Genomic DNA, 22,499 nt, shown 5'->3' on the forward strand with positions numbered 1-22,499 from the left:
TACAAGGAAACAGAGCATTCAGATTAAAATCTGGAATGTAGGACTCACCTGCTTATCATTCAGGTACCAATTTCTCACTGAAGCCTGACCCAAGGCTAGTTCAGGTTAACATTCTTCCTTCGAAGCACAATTGTAAATGTACTAATCACACCTGCAATCATTTGTATGATGCCTGTCTCTCCACAGAAAGGAAAGTTCCATGAGGGCAAGGACTGAACCCGTCTGGTGTGCCCCAGTGTCACAGACTCCACAGGTGGCTCTCAATAAACACCTGTCTTAGTTAACACTAGCTAGTTGATGACACAGATTGCTAGAACCTAACAACCCAACAACTCCTACCCACTACAGGAATAGAAAGGAAAGTCTTTTTTCAGGAGTCCAAAAAAGGTGAATCCATGATAAGATTTTCATTTCTTTCTCTATCTGGATCCCAGACTCTAGGGCCCTAAACCATCTCCTGTCCTTCATGTATGGCACCACCATCCTCCAGGCTCACCAGCTTCAAAGTCTAAGCAACACCACTGGATCAACATCACTGGACTGATGGACTCTACCTCTCAAAATGTCCTCCTAGCCCCTGCTACTCTCCTTCCACACAGGGCACCCCAGTACAGGATTTTGCTCCCCTTCTTCTGGTCATCTCACTGCCCCTTGACCTGCACTCTTTTAACCAAGTCTGTTCATTTCTAGCTAGCAGATAATTCTTGGTACTTTCAGATTGCCTCCTATTAGGAAAAGCTGTAGTGAATTCCTCATATCCTGGTGTAACCCACAAATGTTACAGCTTAGAATATTCCTTGGTCCCCAGATTTGTTCCCACATGTTCCTTCAATGCTTGGCTGAAATGCCACTTCATGCAGGAAGCCTTTCCTAAATCTATTTCCACCCAGCAAACGCAACCAAATGCTTCCACCCAATTGGGGGGCGGGGAGGGGGGGGTTGTAAATGTTCTATTTTGTAAATCAGAAGGCGTCTGCTTAGCTTGTTACTATTAGTCTGGAAAGATCTTCTGGACATAATCTAGATCATATTGGTCTTTGTTTACCAGAAAATGCCAAACACTATGCCTGGCACATAGCAGCTTTTTGCAAATATTTCTTGAACTTAATCAAATTCATTCCTTCATTCATTCTTTCAGATGTACTGTCTCTGTTTGCCAACCCCTGTCCCAACCCAGGGATAATGAAGCAGAATAACTGGGTGAATTTTGAAATGAGACTTTAACCCTTCCTTGACTTCATTTCCTTACCTCTAAAAGAGAGTTATACCGTGGCCCAAAGACGACAATGCATGTAAAGCACTTAGCCTGGCACATAGTATATGCTCAGTAAATGTTAACAGCATTAGTAGTATTGTTTCACTGTTCCATAGTTGGGCAGGAATTATTACTAAGCCATTCTTCCCAATTCTGAGTTCAACTCTATCTTCTAACTCTTCTAACTCCTACCACTGACCATAGTTTCTTTGCCTGTGGGCAAAGAATGAGATGACACTGAAGCAGGCTCAGATACACTTTGAAAAATCGGTTCTCAGTCCCAGGCCTGGAATTAAAAAAAAAAAAAAAAAAAAAAAAAAAAAAAAAAACAGGTCAACTGGGGAGAGAGAGCTGGATTTCATTAATTTCATGGGTTTCTGAAAAGGGCTAAGGTTCTGTAAGTTGGTGTTCATTTTCTACCTTATGAGTTTCACTCTGGGGGTCCAATATTCTGCTTAAATTTCACTTATTTCCTTTAGCTCAAGGATTTGGGTAAGCAAGGAAAATTCTGCAAAGTGACTTCACCACTGGCAATAATTTGTCCTTGGCCAAATTGACTTGCAATTACTCTAAGAGTGTCAGAAGTTTCCGAATTAGCGTAGGACCTGTCTGATGCTGAGTAGACTCCTTGGGGTGGGTCACATCCATTACTTGAGTCTAGCGCAAGAAGGATCCAGCTGCCCTGCAGAAGCATGTGCCCTGCTGTCCTCATCTCCCCCCACACCTGGCCCAGTGCCTGATGGGAACTATGGCACCAAAGGACTTTTATTCATTTCTCTGGGTTCCCAGACCCACTTCGATTATAGTCTCCTACCTCTGGGTTCATTGTTTGTTAATAAATGGCTCCCACTGACAGAAGGTTCCTTTCTTTAAGAGCCAAGGCTCTCATTTTCTTCAGTGTATTCATAACTGCCCCATTGCACTCTAAGGCTGCAAAGACCAAGCTGTGGAGAGGCTTCCACAGCCACAGGTAGGGATCAGGGCTGATGACACTGTAAGCTTATCTTTAGGAATTCTTTTTTTTTTAATTTTTTATTTATTCATGATAGACATAGAGAGAGAGAGAGAGAGAGAGGCAGAGACACAGGCAGAGGGGGAGAAGCAGGCTCCATGCAGGGAGCCCGACGCGGGACTTGATCCCGGGACTCCAGGATCACACCCCCTGCCAAAGGCAGGCGCTAAACCTCTGAGCCACCCAGCGATCCCCTATCTTTAGGAATTCTGCAACCATTTCTAGAAATGGCAATAAGAGGCTTTAACTCTCCAGTAGTTGCAGAAACTTATTTTCAACTACAAAATTCAGAAAAATCCATACTCTTCTTCAACTCAAACACCCAAGGCAAATGAATTATGTTGTATTTGTCAAAAACTCATTCCATGCAGTGGGATGGCAGTAGTGGCCTCCTAACTGATCCTATATTTTTGTCCTCTGTATTTTTGCCCTCTATAACCTCTTCTCTACCAGATCCCCAGACATATTTTTTTTAATGTAACTCATAATATCTTACAACCCTGCTTTAAAAATGTTTCATAGCTCCTGTTGTACTCAAAATGAAATCATGGACTTCGAAGCCTTATCTACTCTGGCTTCTGATATTTTTCCACTCCCCCACACCATCCTGCTCTTTGCTTACTTCACACAAGCAAACAGGTCCCCTTCCAGTCCCTCAAATGTGTGCATGGAGTCTGTCCTGCTTAAGGGCTCGGATTTTTGTACTCACTCTTCCTTCCACCTTGACTGTTCTTCCCAGAGTTACATGGATCAGTCTCACCTTCTTCTCTCATTTTACATTGAGCTTCCTTGAAGAATTCTAAAGTAGAACCCTCTTCCTCACCCTGAAAATCCACTCTTTAAATAATTCAGCTTGTTTTTTTTTTATGTCAGCCTTCCTAGGATTGCCATGATTTATATAGTTGATGGCCTCAATTCTAAATAAATGAAAAGGCTAATGAGAAGAGAATCTATGCATATAGACTTGTGGCATTGCCCAGTGTGGGGCCAGGTGGGGGGTGCGTACATCAATCCTATAGTCACTGAACTAATGTGAATTATATATAAAACTACCTCCATAACAGCCATGGAGCCATCACCAGGAAGAAGCATTAGGAAAAGGAAATACTCCCTTCACTTTAGCAACATTTTGCTCAAGGAAATCCTATTCATGATGGAGCTTCTCAACTGCCATTAAAAGAACTGAGGTTGATGTGATTGCAACAACAGATTGTTTCTCTAATATTCGGTGTTCTTCTAGGATTGAATTACCAGCCTCCTTCATACTCTTTAGATGCTGTAAAGCAATAAAATTAATCAGGAGAGGAATTTCTTCTTGATCACTGTCCCTCATAAGACAGACACTTGATGTAGAACTTCTTTCAGAGGTAAATGAATAAGCCTGTGGCTTGTAAAGTTAGCAAGAGGCATGTCTAAGTGTCACAAGACCTAGTAATTGAAATAAAACAAAAACAAAAGTAAAAATAAAATAATAAAAATAGTAGCAATATTAGTGAATCCTAACATGTAGTGAGTGTTTATTCCATCTGTTTTCTTTTTTTTTTTTAATATGATAGTCAGAGAGAGGGGGGGGGGGGGAGAAAGACATAGGCAGAGGAAGAAGCAGGCCCCATGCACCGGGAGCCCAATGTGGGATTCGATCCTGGGTCTCCAGGATCGCGCCCTGGGCCAAAGGCAGGCGCCAAACCACTGCGCTACCCAGGGATCCCTCCATCTGTTTTCTATTTAAGTCCCATATCAATCATTTGAAGAGTTTATTTGTCCATTTTACAGGTGAGAAAATTGGGGCACAAAGAGATTAAATAAACTAGCTCAAGGTCATTCAGGTAGGGAATGGGGTGTCAGGATTTGAATCCAGGAATCTGACTTCAGCATCTTCATTCTTAACCACTTACAGCCCCTCCATGGGCCAGAGAGACTTGGGAGTCAGCACCTCACACATGATGGTGACAACACCCAAGTACCCCGAGTCCCAAACGGGTATCACAAGAGCCTGAGAAGTGTGGTCGGTCCAAGAACTCCTGTATGGTGCAATCTCACAAAAGTTCTAGGAACTCTTGCATTATTTCCCCTCTCTTGCACTGGACAGATCTGTACCTAACCTTGCCTACACTGCTTCAGTAGGCTCCCCATCATCTGTTTCTTCTCTTTCATCGTGCAGCCAATCATCACTCCAAATCTGGTCATCACATTGACCACCCCCTTCCCATTCCCTACTGAACCACCTGGGTTTGAGCTCCAACTTTGCCATTCCCCCTCTGGGGGAAACACAAACATATCACTTATACTCATCTTCAGTTAGGTGCCTTCTTCTACAATGGGATGAAAACAAATTTCCCAGGTGTACCTGGGTGGCTCAGTCAGTTGAGCATCTGCCTTTGGCTCAGGTCATGATATCAGGATCCTGAGATCAAGCCCCACATCAGGCTCTCCATTCAGTGGGGAGTCCGCTTCTCCCTTCCCTTCTCACTCTCCCTCTGTGCTCTCTCACTCTCAAATAAAGAAATAAAATCTTTAAAAAAAAATAACTTCCCCATAATGTTCTTTTGAAGATCTAGTTCAGTGGCTCTCAAAATATGGTAGCTGCATGAAAAATAAAGCACTTAGCATTTAAGACTTTCTAGGTATATGGCTCCTACCAACATTTCCAAGTTTACCCCATATTGATGCCCTTCAACAAATATCTCTACCTCTGAGGTCACCTCTTCTCTAGACTGACATCCCTCCAAGGGTGGTCTAGGACCCATCCCTCCAAGGGTGGTCTTGGGCCCTCTGTATCAGATTCATCTGACGTGCCCTTAGAATTCAAATTCCCAGCCCCCACCTTTGGCCTTGTTCATGAGAATCTCTCTAGATGGGTCTTGACTAGCTTCATTTTTAACAGGCTCCCTAGGCAATATTTGCAAACACCGGTGATGAGTCCCACTGCCTGTCTGTGACAATGTTCCCTCTGTCTGAGACTACTCTCTGCTCACCATATCTGTCTCCCAAACCTCACTGATAATTCAGAGCCTGACTTAAATTTCTCCTCCTTCATAAAGCCATTCCAGGTTCTTCCCTCCAGAAATAATCTGTCCCTCCTTTGAATGATCTTAGCACTTATTTATATACTGGTGACTCTTCCTAACAATTCCAGTCTCCTTGAGTTGGAAGTCAGTATGTAATTCATATTAATACCTATTTCATCAAAGATACCTGTCACAGGGCTTTGCACAGAACTGGTGCTCAGTGGAAATGAATCTAATGGGTAGGATGAAGTCCCATCGTGATACTTTTAGATCATCTTGATAAACCACATGTATTAAGTAATAACCAATTCATTTGAAGAAGAGGAGAAGAAAATTTGACCAAGTAGACTTCATTTTCCCTCTCTACTCCCCACTTCTCTCTGATTCCTGCTGCCATTGCTGTGGGGATCACACCTTTATTCCTCAGTCCACAGCTTGTGAGGGAGAGTAAGTGGAACCCTTCAGTATTTCCCTTTAACTCAGTTAGGGCTGGCTGACAAAGTTAGGTAATTTCTCTTTCTATTTAAAAGTAGGCAAAAAAGGAAATCGATATAACAATAATAAACCATATAAAATTGTCAAGTTTCCCTGATACAGGTTCCTGTTTAGCCCAAAGGGCTGGAATAATTTCTCCAGCATCTTGGCCAGCGTCTGGCTCCATGAGTTCTGCAGATTGGTGTCTGTTTTCCTTACAGCTAAGCAGAAACTAATGAGTGCCTTCAATTGGCTCCCTTCTTAAAGCACTCTGGTACCTTTTACTCCTATGCCTTAGCTCAGGCTGCTCCCACAGAGCTCCATAGACCTGGGGCTTAAACAACAGGCATTTATTTCATATGGTTCTGAAGGCTGAAGGCCGAGATCAGGGTGCCAGCATGGTCAGGTTCTAGGTGAGGGTACTTTTCCTGGTTTATACAATGTCCAGCAGCTTGCTGCACCCTCATAAGACTGGGAGAGAGAGAGAGAGAGAGAGAGAGAGAGAGAGAGAGTAAGAAAGAGAGACAGATCATCTCTCTCCTGGTTCTTCTTATAAGGATATTAATCTCATTCATGGGGGCTCTAGTCCCATGACCTAATAACCTTCCAAACACCCCACCTCTAAATACTATCATATTGCAGATTTGGGCTTCAAAATATGAATTTGTAGGAGACATAAACAATTAATCCATAACACCATCCATGATCTCCATACAGTCCATCCTAGATTTTGTTGAAAGGTGCACACACCTTATCCCCAGCAGTGGCAAGCAAGATGGCAGCGAATATGCCAATAGAATTCCAGAGCTAACAACGGAAGCTTGTTTCAGTAAGGCAAGAACAGCAATCAATAATCATTTCCATCCACACTCACCTCACTCTTCATATTCCAGCCTCGTCACTCACCCAGCAGGTCTCAAAACACACCAGGTGCTTTCCCTCTGCCTTTGCATGGGCAATCCTCCCTGCCTATTATGCTCTTCCCCTATTCATGAGAATGTATGAACTTGCTTCAAAAATCATCTTTCCTTTAAAATCCACCTTAAATATTTCCACAGAGGGGGCTTCTACAATTGTAGATTTTTTTTTAATTAAAGTAACTTCCTTCCCCAGTTCCTTTCCATTTTATTCCCTTATTTATTTTCTCTGTACCATGTACCACAATCTATAATTCTTCTATTCTTTTCTCAATGTGCTTGCTCCTTGCCTGTCTTTCTGGCAGTGTATAGATGGAACAAGGTCAAGAATTGTGTCCATCTCATTCACTGCTCCTGACACATAGTAGCAGCTCAATAAATATTTGTTGAATGATTGGATAAAATAAGTATGCAATATATAATCACAGGAAAAGGAAAGAAAGTTATACAAAACCATCAAATCTTTCATTTATATACAATGTTACGATGAGGAAATAATTACTTATGATTTAATTTTGCAACAATATAAGATTTCAACATTAGCTCTAGGATTTAAGTTATTATTTTGCTGCTAAAAGGAATAGGTCCTCCTTGTCCTGGTTTATGATTTACCATAATACTAGTTCTATAGACTCTGAATTATAAATCTCACTTCTCCCAATGGAACTCAACTCCTACAGACTAAAAGTTGACATCTTTATGAGACATCAACAAAGAAAAGACAATTTGAAGAAGCAGATGTGGCTATTTTAGAAGGAAAAAAGTCGACATTCTGTTTTAACTTTGCAAGTCTCAAAGAATTCTTTTATGACAATACACTGAGAACTACTTCATGAAAATAAATAGCCACAGAGGAATATGGATTTAATTGCTTGAATTGCTGCATTAGCTAAAATAAAACAGCTGTGATCACATTCTGGGGCAAAAACCATTGTTCAACAAAGAGTTCTATTAAAGATCACCCCAGTGATGAGTCTGGCTTTCTAAAAATCAGGCATACCACTTCCTGGACCACCCATTGTTCTTAGGGTAACAGTGATTCCAATTTGGGGGGCATCTGGGTTGGAGAAATGTTGTCTGTGCAATAGGGCACAGAACTGCTTGATAGATTTTTTTCTTTCCCTCAAATACACAGCTCAAGTTACTCAAATTACTCAGCAAAACAAATTCCTTTCATATTTCTATATTCCCAAGACACAGAAAAGGTGCAGGGCTGGCGGTTGGGGCTTTCTGAGTTCCAATTCACTAACAGATGAAACAAGAAGCAGCCTTACATCCAAATTCTTCTGAAGGAACTTTTATGAACAGACTTTAGTCACTGGGAAAATCAATCTCCAAGGGGGTGGTTTTTGATATTTCTTAAGATCAGAAATCACCTTGAGATCACGATAAAGTCATAGAGCCCTGCACAGAAATTCACAGATATATATTAACACCAAATTTGAAGCCCATCCTCCAGAAGCTCTGCAAACACCCTGTCATTCATGGTCTACAAACCCAGAACTCTTATTCTAGAATACAGAAGCAGGGCTTGAGACATGGAGAGCTAAGAATTCAAATAATAGTTGCTGTTTACCATCCATCACGTGTATCCACTTTTATTCAGCCATACACTAGTCTTACCTCTGCCCCGTCCACTGGTCCCATTTGCAGACCTTGAAGCATGTAATCAACATCAAAGCCAGAAGTTAAGGAGACAGGAAAGTTTGAGGGAAAGAGCAAAAGTGCTATTAAGAATAAGCCCAAATTCTTAAATTTCTAATATTCTATCCAGCCCTACGTTCCTAAGAGTCTGTTCCACTGACCTCATGAGTCATTCGTTATCATAGTTAAGCATGCCTAAAAGCTGGCCGAGAAATTACCTTAAAATGCAGATTTCCTCACCAGCCCCAGCTTCAAAAGGATTCTGTGACTTTTAGTAAACACTCTGGGTGATTCTGAAGCTGGTGGTCACTGAAACCACAATTTTGATGGTTTCTGGTTTTGTATTTTTTCCTCAGTGTCTAAGAAATCTCAGTATTTCAAGATCCAAACTACACATCCCTCTTCTTTTCTCCAGAAATGGCACAAACACCTATCATCTCATCAGGAGTACTAGATGTGCGGCCATTCCATCCTGGCCTCCAGTGGGGCATTCGGGGAAGAGATGTAGGGAGGATGACTCGGGGCCTGAAAATTGCCCACCTGGTGACTTCAATTGATTCACAGCAGTAATTTTCCTTTTGCCATGTAATGAAACACTTGAGGTGTAACACCAGGGGAGAAGGTGGGGATGGTGGAGAGTGACAAGACCTTTCCCAAGGTAGTGACTCACCTTTCCTGCCCACCCTCTCTAGGGCATCTCCTGAGGATTGTCCTCCTACCCTCCACAAAGGATCCTTTCTCTTTTGAATTCCTATTTCATTTAGTTTAACTGTTTTGTGTGAACCACGAAGTAGAAAGAATGCGCCCTCTTGTCTCATTATTTCTTACCTGCCTCCCAACTACTAGTTCTCTGAGAGCCAGCACTTCCTTAAGTGCTTCTGCTTAAGTGTCTCTATGTCCCACAAACATACAGCTAATCATAAGCACAGAGTAGGTGCAGCAGCACCTGTCACTTTTGCCTGCCCAGCATCTATTCCCCACACCCTGCTCCTAATTCTTTTCTGGGAACCACATTCCAATATCTCCAGAACTACCTTCCTTCAGCCTATGTCCATTCTTTTCAGAGAAGCTAGTTCCACATCCTGAGTCCCACTGGGCACCTGATCTGCTTTGGGCTAATCAGGAAAGCCCATTCCCCTGAAACAACAATTGGTTCATGGTTGTCACATGACCCAAGCTGCTGGGCCAATGAGACTCAGTCCAGAAACTTTTGCAAATATGCCAACGAAGTGAATGGTCTCCTTCTTTGAGGTTGTTAGGGCTAATGGGTCCTCACCCGCCATCTTTTCTCCACTAGAGGAAGAGCTGCTTGAGAATGAAGCCACACAGAAGGATATAGGCAGGTTGAGGGACACAGGGCCAGTGACTAAGTCCTAGAGATCTGGTTTATGGATTCATTCAGGCCAGAAGCTAGAACTACCTCCTAAACTTTTCAGTTATCCCTAGTAAACAGCCAATAATATCACATAATATTTGAACCAATTTGAATGTTTCTATCACTCCAACCAAAAAGATGCACATTTATTTAATCTTTATAGATATTGATTGGTGAGTTAATAGCCATTTTTAGACTTGGGAAATGTTGAATATGTTATATCCTTAAAGTCTACAAAATATCTTTTTCTGCAAAACAATGTCAGTTGCTTAAATTCTTTGGCAAAGAAGATTAATATGGTCCTAAAATTATGCCCTTTGGTATCAAACCACTGAATCTGGATCCCAGCTCTGTCACTTTCAAATTATGTGATGTTGGGCAAATGACTTAGAAATCACTAAACAGGGGATCCCTGGGTGGCGCAGCGGTTTGGCACCTGCCTTTGGCCCAGGGTGCAATCCTGGAGACCCAGGATCGAATCCCACATCGGGCTCCCGGTGCATGGAGACTGCTTCTCCCTCTGCCTATGTCTCTGCCTCTCTCTCTCTCTGTGTGACTATCATGAATAAATAAATAAAAATTTTAAAAAAAGAAATCACTAACAGAAGAAGATTGCAGTTTAAAAAAATATGCATTGGTATTGGAAGATCATTTCTGCGTAGATGATGGATTGAAAGGTGGAGAGACAAAGACAGGAAAACAATATCAAGATCAGACAACAGAGGATCAAGACTTCAACTCAGGCAGCATCACTTGGGATACAAAACAAAAGGCAGATTGCAAAAACTGACTTAGTAGCAAATTGAATGTGGGCTGTGAGAAAAAAAGGGAAGAGTCAAAGTTCCCGAAAACTAGTTCAGCTATTTTTTATTTTGAAATCCTAAAACAGGGGAATGCACTGCCACGTGGTGGGGTGCTCTTAAATTCTAGTTTACCCATGGAATTATTTTTAACAACACAGTTAGCCTTCAGGGTAGACCTATAGCTTCCTCCCTCTTGAAGAAATTGAGCAGTTTCTCACTTCTGGGCAACATAGGGAGATCTTTCCAGCAGGTGATGTTTTCATCACTTTGATTTAAAGCTGAGTTCCCAAAGTGTTAGAGGAGTCCAACTAGTGTTATATTAGGTGGTTTTTGGTGGATTACAGAATGACTAGCTGCACACAGACAAGACGTTAAGTAACTCTGAATCACACTGGGAGAAAGCTATTTTCTTTCGGGCTTCTTGATTATTTTGTCAAGGCAAAAAAATCCTACATGGGGCCTAAAACATCTTTAACACCTCTTTCTAGCCCTTGCTAATCACAGGGAGTACGTCTCAGGCCTAAAACCTTCAAGAGGCCACAATATCCAGCTAGAGTTAAATGCCTTTGTGGAATTTATTTTTACACGTGCTTTCTTTTAATGGCAAGTGGAACTTATTTTCTACATACAGTGTATATCTGTATATCTCCTTTTAAGATAAAACTTTTTTTAAAAAAGACTATTGAAAAGTAACGGGCTGTAGCTATGGCAGGAATTGGGAAAAGGATCTACAAAAGGTTACTGTCTGGAGCCAGTGGTCCTAAAACATCAATAATGACACTATGACAAACGTCCCCTTAGAAGGCATAGCACTCTGAACATCATTAAAAGTCTACTGCGCAGCTAACAGCTTATAGGGAGTAAATGTACCCACTCTTTGGGCACACACGAAGCCAGAAGCCGGGGCGCACCTGTCCTGCAGGGCAATAATTTCTCAGTACCTGTCATCTAACATGTGTGTGCAGCATCCTGGAAGCCCCTGAGAGTCCAGCTCAATCTCCTCAACACCTCCTTTCTATAAACAACTCTGGAGCTCGGTTTACTTGTTATAAATAAAAAGGCTCAGCCCCGCTGCTTGGAAATGCTCGGGCTCCTGTCCTCGCTGGGCATCCTCACTGGGCATCCTCCCGCTGCATCAGCCTCCCCGGCCGCCGAGCCTCCATCCCGCGGACCATTCACGCGGGCCGCAGGAAAATCGCCGCAGCTCGCGCAGCAAGCCATCTGGCAGAGGGATGTTTAATTTCGCAAGCCATCTTTTGTTTACTGGGTCGACTTTTCAAGGCAAGGAAACCACACCTCTGGCCACCCAGGACCCGTCCAACGCTACCAAACGGTTCCCCCTAGTGGCCTTTCGCAGGGATTTGTAAATCACTCAGAGCTCAGAGCACAGAGGTCACCCAAGCCCTGCAGCTTTTGGAAATTCTTTTTTTTTTTTCCTGACTGCAGAATTTATTTATTTATTTATTTATTTATTTATTTATTTATTTATTTATTTATTTATTTATTTATTTATTTATTTTTATTTATTATTTTTATTTTTTTATTTATTTATTTTAATAATAAATTTATTTTTATTGGTGTTCAATTTGCCAACATACAGAATGACACCCAGTGCTCATCCCATCAAGTGCCCCCCTCAGTCAAAAAGGGCACTGAAAGAAACAGCAAGAAAATAGTAAATTGTCAACCGTGTGCAGTTCCTGCCTTGTATAGTCCTTTATTTTGCCAGTGAAGATCATTAGAAAATAAGTATCGTTTGACATCACTTGAAACTCATAAAAGCAACCAAGATGTCCTTCAGGAGGTGAATGGATAAACTCTGGTACGTGCAAGCAATGGGATTTATTCGGCACTAAAAAGAAATGAGCTATGAAGCCATGAAAAGACATGGTGGGAACTTAAATGCTTATTACTAAGTGAAAGAAGTCGATCTGAAAAGTGACTCCGATTATATGGCATTCTGGAAAAGGCCAAACTATGGAGAGAAAAAAGACCAGTGGTTGCCAAGGGCTAGTGGGAGAGAGGGTGAATAAGCAGAGCACAGAGGATTTTTATGGCAGTGAAACTATTCCCTATGATACTATAATGATGGATACATATCATTATCTGTTTGTCCAAGCCCACAGAATGTGTAACACCAAGAGTGACCCCCAAGGTAAATTAGAGACTTTGGGTGATCATGAGTCACTGTACTTTCATGGATTATAATAAATTTATTTTTATATGGTGGTCAATGTTGATATGGGTGAGACTATACAAGGGGTAGGGGTATTTGGGAAATCTCTGTACTTTGTGCTCCATTTTGCTCTGAACTTAAAGGGCTTTAAAAAATAAAGTCTATTTTTAAAAATAAAAATATATATATACATAAGTAAATAAATAAAATCCAAGGAGAATACTGTTTTGGACATGCTGGTCAGTAACTAATTGGAAAGATACAGACCTTTCCTCCTCCAAGCATGCTCTGAGACCACAAGCATCATCACTGCTTGGGAACTTTTTTAGTAATTCAGTTTCAGGCCCCACCCCAGAACTGCTGAATCAGAATCTGAATTTTAACAAGATCTTGGAGTGATTTATATTAAAGTATAAAATGCATTCATGTAGAATGTATGGTCCCTGCCTTTGAGGTGCTTTCAACTCTATTCAAATGGGAGGAATGTCTTTAGTATAGTTTGCAATAGAAAGAAAGGCAAAGAAAAGATAACAGTAATGAACTTCACACTTTTGATTTCACTCCTTAGTTCCTCTACCTGCTGCTTTGTCTCACCTGAGATGTCATTACCTCTTATCCATGTGTACAGTTCTTGCTGAATATTATTCAGTAAGAACCACTGGGAACTCACCATGTGCCAGGCACAGTGTAGACCCTATTCCCAAAAAAGCATACAGAAAAGTTAACAGGGAATTAGAGTTTTGTCTAGCCTCCCTGTTGGATTAAATATAAGAGGAATGAGCACAGGGGCTCCTCTTGAAGGGGGTAAGAGGAAGTGATAAACCACGTTTTTTTGTCATCCATCATGTGCCAGGCACTATTTGTTATCTCATTTACTTCCACAATGATTTCACAAGATGAGAATTATTTTCCTTCTTTAACCTGATAGAGAAACTGAGTCACTATGTAGTTGAGTGATTTGCCAAAATTTTCATGCTGAAAACAGCCACAGAAAGGTTACCTCACTCTCATTCTCAGTAAGCCCTTGGAAACTAGAACTAAGTATTTATTTATTTCACTATTTTAGGCTCACTATCTAACATAATATCTGGCAAATAATAGATGTTGAATAAATATTTGTTTGGCATTTGAATAAATGGATGATTATCCACATCTGTCAAGGTTGAAAAGAAGGTGGTACATTTGCCCTAACTCTGCTAATTTTTTTCTTTGCCTAGCATCAGGCCTTGAAAACAGTAATAACTACAACTATCCTTTTCAGTCATTTATTATGTGCAAAACACCTTTAATCTATTTGAAATTTGTTGTAAAAAGGAAGTAATATACGTGAAGTAACTTGACCAAAGTCACATTATTAATAGAGTTCAAGCATATTTACTAAATGCTTGCTTATGAATAACTGAGTGAATGAATACACAAACTTACAAGGCCCAACAAGAGTCAAAATGAAATCTCTCTAGGCTTCTGTTGCCTTGAACATGAATACATGAATACAAATCCTTCAGTTTTATGATTCAAGGTGGTTTGTCCCAGCTTAGAAAGCCTCCTAAGAGATTTTTTTTAAGGTTTTATTTATTCATTCATGAGAGACACAGAGAGGAAGAGAGAGAGAGAGGGAGAGAGAGAGACAGAGGCAGGGGGAGAAGCAGGCTCCATGCAGGGAGCCTGACACGGGACTGGATCCTGGGTCTCCAGGATCACGCCTTGGGCTGAAGGCAGTGCTAAACCACTGAGCTACCGGGGCTGCCCTCCTAAGAGATTTTTAAATATGAAATCCTGGGATAGAAACAAGAAAAATGCTCTACTGAAAAAAAAGTTAGTTGCTCAGGTACACTGTAAGTTAGATGTGGAAACACTGAAGACACACCTGCCCTCAGGAGTTTGAGAGAAATTCCAAGTCATGGCTCCCTGTTCATCTGTAATTTGGCCAAAGAGCCTCCAAAAGCACCACAAAACCTGATTAATTTGAAATAGATGAACTTCTATGTTCTGAGGCCATATGACATTTCAGGCCAATTATGCAACCTTCCAAGCTCAAGAAAACACACTATGTATTTGACCACACGCTTTGCTCTCAACTTTTAAACCCATATGTATATTTTAATGACAATCTAATCCATATGGCTCAGATTATTTCTATTAGATTCATCAGAAGCAATTTTGAAAGAAGCTACACCCTAATAACTTCCTCAGTGTGCTGTGCTAGACTTGAACTCCTTCTCCATGGGTTTCTCCAGCAGAGTCTGCTGGGTGGAATTTGTATTAATAAAGGCAACGTGGAAATTAAGAGCTGGGACCCCAGAGCCAGACCGCCTGGGTGCAAATCCCAAGTCTTGTGATCATCTCACTACTTAGGATGTCTGTGACTTTGAATTTGTTTTCTTTGTCTGGAAATGGGTAAAACAATAACCTCCATGGGGTTATTAAAGATTAGCCAAGTCCATGTGAAGTGCTTATAGAAGTGTCACTGTGTGCCAGGCTAGTACTATTTTAACCATTGGCTATTATCATTAGTACATTTAAGCTGCAAGTAAAAGAAAAATAACATTGGAATGGCTTGTACATGATAATTTATTTCTCTCTCATATAAACACAGGAAGTCCAGGACCAGGGTGATGACCTCATCCCACCTAGAACCTGATGTTCCACCAAACTCCATACACAATCCTCTCTTTCTCATCCAAAATGGGGACCCCCTTGCCAGACAACTTGTCCATATTCCAGCCAGAAGGAAGGAGGACAAAGGCAAAAATTATACATCCTCTCATTAAGGGAGAAGTTGTGCTAGAAGTTGTGCACAACACTCTGCTTACATCCCATTGAGCAGAACTTAGTCTCGTGGTCATGTGTAGTCTTAAAGAAGACTGGGAAATGTGGCTTTTAATACATTTAATAATAATAGATAATATTTAATAATAATAGATAATAATAATTTAATAATAATAGTATTACTATTATTATTACTACTGTAGGGTATAAAAGGAAAGACAGATATTGGGAGACAGTTAGCTGTCTCTGCCACAGATTCAGAGTCTATTCCAAGGGCTATTTAAGGAGTTACTCAGTTTCCCTGATTATCTTCCATGTATGCAGGAGGTATACCTGTTATTAAACTTCCATTTGTTTTTCTCCTGTTAAAAAAAAAAATACCATCTGGATCTAGGATGTATACCAAATGAAGATCTTTGGATAATGGAATGCAGTTTGGGAAGACTGCATCTTTAATTGTGCACTCAGCCGTCTCCACATTCTGTTTGCTTATAAATCCCATAAATATATGCTGCATAAAACACTAAATAAATGTTTATTCTAATTATTGTACAAAAGTGACCACAAATCTCTCTTCTCCAGTCTCACCAGAATTGTACCCATGGAAGGTTTCAGATGATTGTGGATTTAGGAAGAAAAGGAGAACTGGGTGACTTTGAACATTGCTTCAATTAAAAAGGAAGCCTTCCCAAACACCCAAGGATAGCCACTTTTCTGTCCATCATTACTGAAAAAGTGATGGCATGCCTGCAAGTCCAGGGAGCTCTTCCAGAAACTCGTGTGAGACAAGACACCTTCCCAGCCAGTCTGATCCTTTACAAATAAAAGATGTTGACAACACATACATAGATAATAGGAAACATACTTTTGGCCAGTGATCTAGCTTTTTGGTCAGGCTTGAAGACTGTAACAGATATTCTGGAAGCCTCCCCAGCATCCTACCCTACTCTCTCCTGAACAGAGTCGTATTTCCCAGCCTTGCGGTTCAGTTGGGGATTGGCTTGAGTCAATCGAAGAATGCAACCCCGTGTCCACAATTATTATTTCAGAGTTGGGCATGTGATGGAATGAAATGTGAAGGAAAATTGTTGGCCATTCTCTTGGGATCACAAAGAATATTTGGTTTGAGAATGATGATGGCAAATTAACAGCACTATTACATATAGAGTGGCAAGATGAAGAGAAATTGATCCGTAATGACATTGTTGAGTCAGTAGATGGAAACTTACAAAAGCCTATGGCCTTTGAAATTCACAAACCAGTAAATTCTCCTATAGTTTAGGCCCCTTGAGTTAACGTTTTTGTTTAGTATTCCAGTTGATATTGAGCCATCAAATGAAAACCTGGAAATATTTAATGAGACAAATTAATCCGGAAGCCATAACTAAACATCTGTCGTATCAGTCTACCAGGGTCGAAATGCTGCTCTACCATTTTGCCACTTCTGTGAGCACACTCGGGTCATTTGAAGAAAACATGAGACTCAGTTTCTTTATCAGGCAACTGGAGATAACTGTAACGGTCTCTCGGGATTGTTGTGTATAAAATGCCATACAACATAAATGAAAGGCCCAGGACCAAGCCTGCTTCCTAGACAGAGAAATCAATGAAGACACAATAAGGTCACAGACAAAGGGAAAAGGAGGTTTATGTTTACTGTGAAATAAATTCTATATGAAGAGTTTCTCTAATGTACATCCAAGGAGGAAGATATATGGATGGATGGATGGATGGATGGATGGATGGATGGATGGATGCATAGCCGTGGACACCAGACTTCACAAAGATGAAAGATCCCAGACATTCCCTAAGCAAAATTTACATATCATTAAAAATCAAAAAACTATTTATGGCATAGTTCCAACAGTTTTGACAAATGCGCACAGTTGTATAACCCACCATCACAGTCAAGGTATGGAATGGTTCCATCATCCCCCAAATTCCCTCCTGCTCTTTCGAAACCCACTCCTCCTACCATCCCCAACTCACAGTCCCTGAGGATCAACAAACCACTGATCTGTCCTGTTCCTACAGTGTCACCTTTCCACAATGTCATGTAAATGGAATCATGCATATTGAATCTTTTAGTCTGACTTCATTCACTCAGTATAGTGCATTTGTGATCCATCTATGTTAGGGGATAAATTGGTCCTTTGTTTTACTACTATCCCTGAACATTTGACTAAAGCTCACCTTCTCAATCATATGCACCACAAAGGATGGTGACCTTCGGGCACACACAGCTCGTATGTTCCCTGTTTCCAGTTTTATATCTATATATATGCATAGATATAATACATAACATATTATATAGAAATATAGAAATCTGTCTGTCTATCATCTATCTATGTTTGGAACTGTTAAAGGGAAAGAAGCATGTTAGAGTGTGCTATGGACTGAACTGTGCCCTCCGCCCCTTGCAATTCACATAGGGAAGCCATAACCCCAAGGTGACCATACTTGGAGATAAGATCTTTAGGAGGTAATTAAAGCTAAATGAGGTCATAAGGGTAGAGCCCTAATCCATATGATCCTTATAAGAGGAAGAGAAATCGAGATCTCCCTCTCTCTCTCTCTCTCTCATTGTCTCTCATCCCCTCCCTCTCTCCTTCTCTCTCTCCCTCTCTCCTTCTCTCACTCTCTCCTTGCCACGTGAGGACATGGGGAGAAGGTGGCCATCTACAAGCCCGGAAGAAACTCACCACCAGGAGTCAACCCTGTGAAACCTTGATCTTGGACTTCTAGCCTCGAGAACTGTGAGAAAATACATTTCTGTTGTGTAAGCCTCCCAGGCTGTGGTACTTTATAATGGCAGTCCCAGCAGATTAACAGAGTGACTCAGAAGACCTGGAGCTGGTCATCAGTGAGATGGGTTTGGTCCTAAACATCTGTTTCCTTTTTCTGTGGGAAGGGGATGAACATAACCTTCCCTGCACGCTTATTAGGAAGGCTAAGCCACTTGGGTAATATATGTAAATTGTTCAGCACAGTTCTTAGCACCTGGAAGTGCTAGTTTGTATCCATCTCTGCACCCAATATGAACCCTTATTAAGCAGGGATGCTCAGGAAATACTTGTTTAAAAATACTGAAATATAATCAGCATTCTAGGGGACCTCTCTGTATTTTAATTTTTTAATTTATGAAATGAAATAACTGATGCAAAAGCATGTTCCTGACATCTGACACCATCTATTTTCTATTTGCCACAATCTAAAGAAGAATCTTACAGTAGTCCTTTTCATTTTAGTATAAGCAGATTTTAGTCATTATTACCATAATTAGGCATTAAGCTATTTTTCACCAGTAATCATAAAAAGAAAGTATGTATATCTCCCTGAAGCATAAACTCTCTACAACAAGATGAAAATATTTGGGGGAGGGAGAGTGGTGGTGGGAACAGGCAGTGGGGTGCCTTCTTTTGCACCTGAAATCCAAATACGGTCTTCTCAAGGCTATAAATAAAGGAAGACCAAAAGTAAAGAGGAATAAAAAGAGTGTCCTTTCTCTTGAACTTCATAGCTCCCTTGGGGAAGGAAGGAGGACCTGGGGGCTGTATTGGCTCTCCACTGACAGCCACAGTGGTGTGCTGAAGTCTGCTCATCCCAGCTCTTGAGAGCGGATTGTGCACTTCACCCAACTCCCCGGTCAGTGATACCATGTTGGTAGCTTGAAATTGGCAGCGGTGGGATTGTTGACACCACTGAAATTGCCAAATGCTATAAAGCTGGGCTTCCCTCACCCTTCCTAGGGCCAGCTGTTAAACATTTACCAGCACACCACTGGGTCCAGAAATCTCTTAGAAGGGCGGAGAATGGATAGCAGAGGTCAGGTGAATGGACCAAGAGTCAGGAAAGTTAAGGAAACCCAGAATTTGGAGTTTGGATGCAAGACCTTTCTTTATCTTTCACCATTTTTGAAATTTGGTGGGGATCTGTGACTTGTTTCTGAGAATTAAACTGTATTGGAGAAAATTATCCTCCCAGATGCTGATTGTACCTGTTAAACTAGCAACTTCGCTGCTAAAAGAGTTACTCCCCAATAAACGGTTAAGAACATGTGCCAAGATGTTGTCACCAGGAAGATGGATATAACTCGCATTGCTATGCAGTATGTTTAGAACTACCCAATGTCCGGCAACAGGGAACTCTCTTTACCCCTGCTATGGTGGGTCCATAGAAAGGGATACTACGCAGCTTTTAAACAGTCCCCTAAATTTGGTTTTTGCTGTTATGGGAGAAGAGTCATGATACAAAATAAAAAAGAACAAGTTACAAAGCAGAGTGATATTAGTGAGCTTTATAAAATATAAATGCCTCAAAGGTTATAGGTTATAGGTTAACCCTGAGTGGTGGGGTTCATGGTAACTTTTCTTCCTTTGGTGTTTTTCTATATTTTCTATCTTTTCTGATTTCTCCATAGTGAGAATACATTACTTTTTGAAATAAGAAAAAAAGAAATGTTATTTTTTTAATTATGTAAAAGAAATGTTTTTTTTAAATTACGTAAACTCTACCCACAACGTGGGGCTCAAACTCATGACCCTGAGATCAAGAGTCACATGCTCCACTGACTGAGCCAGCCAGGCACCCCAGGAAATGCTATTTTTTAAAAGCCATTTCTCCAACTAGATCATCTAAGAAGTTAAAAGCTATAATTTGGTTATTAATTAATTAATTAAGGAAGGAAAGAAATGTAATACCCAACATAACAAGGATTTTTGAATTATCGATTGTACCTGAAACAACCATAACTCTTTATCTTCCCCTTTCTTCTTCCAGCAGTAATAATACTTTCTCATATTTACTAAGCATCTTCCACATGTCAGCCATGGTACCAGGTAAACGAAATACATAACTTATTTATTCTTCAGGAAGAAAAAAAAAACATGTAATAGTTACTATTTATATCTTCACTTAACAGATGCACAAACAGAAGCTTAGAATGTAAATAACTTCCCTAAATCCTCACAGCTGGTAAGTGCCGTACCCAGTATCAAACCCTAGTTAACAAAAGCACACATTTTGTGTGGATCACAGATAATCGAGTTAATCTTTATTACTCACATGGTCACACCTTTAAGCAAATGGTAGGCTCAACGCTGCCAGTGTTAAAGATCAATTCACATATTTGGTCCCTTGGATTCTTTGGCTGTGATAATAAACAGTCTAATCAACAATTGCGATATAATAACCCACACTTCATGTACTTAAACTAAAACGTAAAGGAACTTTGCATCGGTAAACTACCAACATGACTTAGGGGCAGTCAACAGGGTTTTGTATTGGCCAGTCAATAACTAATTAGTAAGCGTCTCATGTATACAGGGCACTGTTGGCAGATTCTGGGGATAGAGTATTAAATCAGGTAAACACAGGCTCTGTCCTCCTGGAGCTTCCAAGAAAGAGTAAGGAACTCAGTAAGCAAGATGGGTGTTGTGATGGAGAACCACGGGGGTCCTGGGGAGGCAGCCCAAAGCTCTCTCCTTTGACATAGTAACAGGAACACTCATAGCTACAACCAGGCATAGCCTAACCTAACCACATCTTTTCTATAAACTGTGTAGCTATTTTTTAAATCCCTTCTTTATTCTTTGCATTCACCCTTCCAGATATTTGTGAACCGATTTCTAAGTGTCCACAGACTCACAACTAGAAAAGACCAGGATTCCTGCAAGATGCTTCTTGGCAATAGTCCGGGAGTCTGAGACCTAGTAAGGAGTGAGCTGTGGCGGCTGCAGTAGAGGCCTTTCCAATATTCCATTTGAAACACTAACACTCCCCCTGCTTGGCCTCTGGTCCTTTAATAAAAGCAGTTGTCTTTACCCCCTGGATTCCCAGGGACCACCTTACACCCCTAACCCCTCAAGGACCCAAGGATTGCCTTCTCCCCTTAGAGAATCGCTTAGTCCGGCTTGCTGAAGGGTGGCCTTCTCGAGCACCTTCCTTGCGTCAATATGTGCATCCGTCAGCAGAGGGCAGGAGTGCACAATGCAGCCCATTCCTCTCCTGCTAGGAATAACCAAGGGAGACAGGAGGGCCCAGATTTACCAGCACCGAGGCAGATTAAAGCACAGAATAAATCACTGCCTGTGTGCTGTGTGCCTGACAGCATGAGAAATCCTCTGGGCTGAGAGCCCATGTGCCTGGGTCCTAGTGCTGGTGAGAAGTCAGTCACTTTACCTATGGGTCTGGTTTGTGCAGGTCACTGCCTAACCTCAGCCATGTTGGGGCTGGACCAGCACTTGGGGTTCTTAAAAAGATCGCAGGACACCCTCAGCAATAATCATCAAGAAACTTAGAAAAAAAGATTACTTACAAGTCCTGGAAGTTACACAGCCCAGTGGGGCCACACAGCAAGCTCACAGGTAGAGAGAGAGAGAGACCAGCTCTGGGATTCTGCTTTTACTGGGGTGGAGGGTGGGGGCCTTGGGTTTCTCGGGCTCACTTTTCACTGGTGAATTTAAAATATAAGAGCCAGGGCAGCCCCGGTGGCACAGCGGTTTAGCGCCGCCTGCAGCCCAGGGTGTGATCCTGGAGACCCTGGATCGAGTCCCACGTCAGGCTCTCTGTATGATGCCTGCTTCTCCCTCTGCCTGTGTCTCTGCCTCTCTCTCTCTCTGTCTCTATGAATAAATAAATAAAATATTTAAAAAATAAAATATAAGAGCCAGAGTTTAATTTGCAAGAAGAGGAAAAACAGGTGGCCCACATGGGCGGTTAAAGATCCCTGAAATCAACCAAGATCTCTAAAACAAAGGAGCCTGGGGGCTGGGGGTGGGGTGGCCTGGTTTTTATCTAGTCCTGGGGCTGGCACTATGTTTATTTGAGATAGTCTAGTGCATCTGAAGTGGGTGCCTCTTTGAAGTGGATGCCTGGGCAATCACAGCTTAAATCAGACACTTGCGTGACAAAGAGAAAAACCACTGGTCTGAGTTTACACTATAGGGTTTCAGTGTCCCCTATGGTGAAGGCATTATCCTAGATGACCGCCCGGATTTTATTTCTCCTTGAAATTCTGTGATACTAGCTCTCTCACCTATCCTGAAGTAACTCTCTCAAAGTCCTA

General features: G+C 41.4%; 1 long non-coding RNA gene across 1 annotated transcript; it reads right to left on the minus strand.

The window, feature by feature from the left end:
• Nucleotides 1–17,096: 17,096 nt before the first annotated feature.
• On the minus strand, nucleotides 17,097–22,039 carry LOC144304897 (uncharacterized). The gene is made up of 4 exons (XR_013371886.1): nucleotides 21,750–22,039; nucleotides 20,498–20,582; nucleotides 20,170–20,298; nucleotides 17,097–17,240 (listed from the first exon to the last, which is right to left on the minus strand). It is a non-coding gene; the product is annotated as an uncharacterized LOC144304897 (long non-coding RNA).
• Nucleotides 22,040–22,499: the final 460 nt, after the last annotated feature.

Source organism: Canis aureus, chromosome 3, assembly GCF_053574225.1.
Source record: "Canis aureus isolate CA01 chromosome 3, VMU_Caureus_v.1.0, whole genome shotgun sequence".
NCBI classification, from domain to species: domain Eukaryota; kingdom Metazoa; phylum Chordata; class Mammalia; order Carnivora; family Canidae; genus Canis; species Canis aureus.